Source organism: Lingula anatina, chromosome 1 (genome assembly GCF_051362555.1).
Source record: "Lingula anatina isolate TDL-2025a chromosome 1, LinAna3.0, whole genome shotgun sequence".
Taxonomy (NCBI): domain Eukaryota; kingdom Metazoa; phylum Brachiopoda; class Lingulata; order Lingulida; family Lingulidae; genus Lingula; species Lingula anatina.
Window position 1 is genome coordinate 66641111 of NC_141767.1, and position 5652 is coordinate 66646762.

The following is a 5652-nucleotide window of genomic DNA, read 5'->3' on the forward strand; positions in this document are numbered from 1 at the left end:
TGAACTTTGAAAATATTTGTTCCCTTTTATCTCCAAAACTGGCAGAGATAGGTCCATAGTTACCATTGAACTTGAATAGGAAGTCATATACTGGCAATCTAAGTGGGACCTTGAAATTGACCTTTGACCTACTTTTCATCATGAATTGAACTTTGCAGATTTTCTTTCCCTTTTATCTCCAAAACTGGCAGAGATAGGTCCATAGTTACTATTGAACTTAAATAGGAAGTCATATACTGGCAATTTACTGTGACCTTAAAATTGACCTTTGACCGTCTTTTTACTATGAACTGAACTTAGCAAATTTTCGTTCACCTTTATCTTCAAAACTGACAGAGATAGGTCCATAGTTACTATTGAACTTGAATAGGAAGTACACTAGCAATCTGTGACCTTGAAATTGACCTTTGACCTACTTTTTATGATGAACTGCTTTTTGCATGTTTTCTGGCCTTTAAATCTGCAAAATTGGCAAAGAAATGCCCATGGTTGCTATTGAACTTGAATAGAAATTCATATACTATGATATTGAAATTGACCTTTGACCTACTTTTTCACCATGAACTGAGCTTTGCATATTTTCTTGCCTCTCATATCTTTAAATCTAGCAGAGATGTCCCCATTGTTTCCCCTAGGTTTTATCTTTTGTCAGCATATATGCACCATTGACAACGTATTTCAAGGAAAACCAATAGGCCTTTTGTCTAGAGAATACAGGAGTGATCAAGGGTATGAAAATGCAAGTCAATTCAAAAATCTGCTTGATTGTATCATTTTTAGTCATATTTTTTTGCATATTTTGAGAACTCTTGTTGATTGCATCTTATAGAGCTTGTCAAACACCAGACTGGTGATGGTGTCCCTTTTAGGAGGGGGGGGGGGGTCCATACGAATGCGCTTACTCCAGCTGGTGGTACAATATCCGGAGGCGGTATCGCCTCTCTGATCCTCTAGTTCTAAGAATAATTCTCAACACAAATGTACATGTTTCTGTATCTTTTACTAAACACTGTCTCTGGTTATCTTGCTGTACTGCTGTACTTCTACAACTTAAGTACTGCTGTAACTTAAACAACTGCAGCTCAACTACAATAAACTAACTGGAACTATACTGTGAAACTAACTCAAACTAAGTTGTGAAACTAAGTCTGACACTATACTCTAACTGGCCAACACTGCGTGGAGCGGCTGTATTTATACATTTCAAAAGTGGACAACCTTGAATGGTTCACTGCTACTTTGACTGGCAGGCAGAGGAAAAGTGGACGGCCTTGAATGGTTGACCGCCAACCTCTCTACTGGACACCACAATCCCCTCTTTAGTAAACTGATACCACTTACAAGCCATTCCAACTTAAGGTTCAAAGTTCAACAATACACTAGCCGAATGTAAACAAAAGGCTGTAGCTTACTGCAGTAATTTTCCCATGAGTTTAAGCTATGTAAAATCATTACAATTTCCTCGAAATCACCAGTTCTACATGAATGAACATCACCGTGATGTTTACGTAAAAGCGAATTGTCCTTTTCCATCGATATGCAATACCAGCACACCAATCCTGGAGTCATATACCACGACAAATAACAAGAGTTCACATGACGTCCAAGATGTCTACTCAGGTCAGCACTGGACACCAGACACAAACCACACTGAACTTCTTTCCTCTGTTTCTTCCTTCTGCACTTTGAGTGGGTAGCTTCCTCCCCCTCTTCACCAATTAGGACAGTAGGATCTTCCACCAGATCAGTGTCATCATAATCAGGGACAAAATAGGCTTCATCTAGCATATCTAAATTATCCATATCTGAAATAAACTTATACAATGGTTTACTTTCTTGAATAAAAATAACATGATAGTGATCTTTTCTTTCAAATGAATATTTGCATAATATCACATTATTAATATAATTTTACATTGTATTACGTTATTAACATAGTATTACAGCATTGCCGCATTTACTACGTACACATATTATTCAAATGAGAAGCAAAGCAAATTATTTTTATATTAAATCTCTATGAAATATTCTATCCTCAAAATATGTAATAATAAAAGAATTGTTACCTCAACAATCTCTAATCTAACTACATGCAAAACACATGCTAAACTTTAACGTATTAGTTTCAACAGTGTAACAATGTTATGTAATATTCAATTTTTTTCATGCTCAACAATAAAATTCAAACAAATATTTAGAAAACATATACTAACTTGGACTGTTGTTTTGATCAAATCACCTGAAATATAATAGGAAGTACAAACTATAATATACTTTACTAAATATATCTTTATTTTATTTTATATATATATAAATTTTTTTTTAAATAATGATATATCTGATTTCTCATGTAATAGACAATTTCTTGATATTCTTCTATTGTTATGGTATTTTTGTAATCTTCCAAATGTTCTATTAGGTAATCCAGTCCTTTCTCTTTAATAATGTTCTCTTTCCACAGTGTGCCTATGTATATCAAAATTCTTGCTTCATATAGTGTATTGGGTTTTAAGTTTTCTAGGGCAGTGTTAAATAAACTGGATGGACTTTCAATCCAATCTCTGGTCCATTCAAAATTCTCTTCCATGATGTTTAAAATATTTGATTCATCCATGGTCTAAATAAAGAAATACAAAAAATTAAATTAAATTCCTTTTATTTCAGCACTGCCGAAAATTAAAGGAAATATTTATATACAACTATATCTTAACTAATAAACAAAATATACTTCAATATAATCATTCTAAGGTAAAATCTCTTAAATCTCTTAATTTGTCTACCAAATCTTGATCTCTTTACAATTGGTTCCACCAATTGTGTTTCATTCAAATGAAAATCACTCTCTCTTTCAACAAATTTTCTCAATCTGTCATGATGTACCACATGGATCTTCCCCTTTTTATCTTTAATTGTATAGAGAGGTGGGGATGCTTTGACAACATCATATGGTTCTCTATTTAAGGGTCTAAGTTTCTTACTTTCTCCCTTTTTATGACTTTCATCCCTCAAATATACCTTCTGACCACAAGTATATTCACTCTCTCTCAACTTTGCATCGTACAATTGTTTTTGACGTTTCTGCACACATTTTAATTTTTCTCTAGCCATTTCATGTGATCTATTTAGGCTTTCACTCAAGTTTTTCAACCATTCATGAGTCTCATATGGTATCAAATTTTCATTCACACAACCTGTTAGTAAGTGCAATGGCATAAAAACTTCTCTCCCTAACATCATCATGTTAGGAGTAAACCCTATGTTGATGCATTCACAGTTGAATGTAATGTAAGTTGAATGGAAAATAAGACATAAGGCTTGGCAAGGCAGACAACTTCTGGTCTAAAATGATATTATTTCATGAAATTTGAACATCTGGAACTTCTGAGCACCTACCATTTCAAGAATTTCAACCAAAATGACCTTTTCTTTATTTTAATTAATTTTTTCTGTAGGAAATTTATGGCACATTATTGTAACTACAAAATTGTAACATTTAGTCCCTTATATCTCCAAAACTGGCAGAGATAGGTCCACAGTTACTATTAAATTTGAATAGGAAGTCACATACTGGCAATATAACTGTGACCTTGAAATTGACCTTGGACCTACTTTTTATCATGAACTGAACTTTGCAAATTTTCGTTCCCCTTTATCTCCAAAACTGACAGAGATAGGTCCATAGTTACTATTGAACTTGAATAGGAATAGTCTTCATTGTTGACACACTCTATTGTAAGTCGTAGTTGCCCAAAAAACAAAAGAAATGATGTCTCCATTATTGACACACTCTATTGTAAGCTATAAGGAAGACAGAACTCAAGTAAGCTTCACTGTTGATGCGAGCTATTGTAAGTTATAAGGTACATTATTGTTGACACAATCTATTGTAAGTTATAAAGTAGTCAGAAAGCGAGTAAGTCACACTGTTGACAATCTCTATTGTAAGTTGTAGTTGCCCAAAATTTACTGTTTGGAGCGTAAACCATTTAGACATATATTTGTTACGCCTGTTTGAGTACAAGGGCACTTGAGTGATCATATATGGACTGTGCCCACTGCGCGTCTTAACTGAACTGTTTGTATGGGCTCTTATCGAAGCAAACTTCAGTGCAAACGCACTTTTACCTATAAGATAAGACGAGACTGAAAATCAAAACACAAGATTTTCAAAAAAAAAAAAAAAAAAAAAAACCAAAAAATTAATTAGACTTAAAAAAAACAATTAAAAAAAGCATTGGTAGCCATAGTTACCCCTCCCTCTAAAACAAACAAACAAGCAAACAGACAGACAGGCAGACAGACAAACAGTCGAGGTTTTTAGGTCTGTTTTTCATTGTGAGGTTCTTGTTAGTACCAACCACACTTATGGGAAGCTATCCAACTTGTGGGGCTACAAATGGATACTCCTAATGGGAGGTACTTGTGGGAGAGACCGTTTTTGTGGGACTTCTCAGGTTATTAACTTATGCAGGCTTACCCGCTTGGATAAACTGCTTAGATGGAAAATTTACTTAACTGAATCACTCTCTTGAAATAAAGTCTATATTATCATTATTATTGTCTTGTCTAACTTGTGGCATTACCAGAGAGTAGTTGTGGTGTTTCTACATTCCACTTAATATACACTACCTTATATGCAAAATTAATGAGCGGCAAATAAATTGGATGAGAGAAATGTAGCAATTATGTGTTTCAGTAATGAGAGTAGTGCAAAAATATGCAGGTTTAAATTGTAACTATTATATTAATAAGTAACCACGCTACCATGAACTTTAAAAACAAAATTAATCACTGGGAAATGCAGAAAAAATATAATCTCCATACAGTGATTCAAAGCAAACAAATCCATTTTACACATTCACAATAATAATAATAATACCATTTTAATAAAAAAAGTCACTATGCTACCATGAACTTTAAAACAACAATAGTGTGAAATCGTTGAGACATTGGAGAGTTTATGTTACTCATGCTTTATTTTAAATGTTCAGTTCAGTAACCATTCACATCGCTTATGTCAGTACAGTAAATGGACTAGTCAGCAGTTCAGCATGTCAGCATGACAGCAAGCAAGCAAGCAAGCAAGCAAGGTACATAATCTAGGAAAGAAAACAATAAATAAAATGAATAAATACATAAAGAAATAAATAAATACAGGAAACTATAATTTACTAGATATATTGAACATTACATTACATTAAATCGGTTATATACAGCGAGACTTGAAATTTGCTATACCTATACAATGAACACAAATGATATGAAGTTTACCTTATAATGCAATAATCATAATTAAAACATTATATACTGAATTACAGGAAGGGTTTACAGTTGATAATTAAACCAATGCGTTCTCATATTTAACATTTATCGTATTTCATATTAATGACCACACCCTATCAGGTGCTCTATCTTATATACCTATTTTTTTCACCTTTATAATTTATACAGAAAACTTATAAATACACTATGCAAACACATTTGATAGTATAAACACTTACATTATGATTTCTCCCTTTGAACTGTTACAATACACTTCACTACGTTGGGAAATACGGTTAACTGCAGGAGAGACCCTTCTTGTACAGATTCTATTCACATAAAAAGGCGACATTTCAGGAAAAGTATAAAAATACATAAAATATTGCCTTT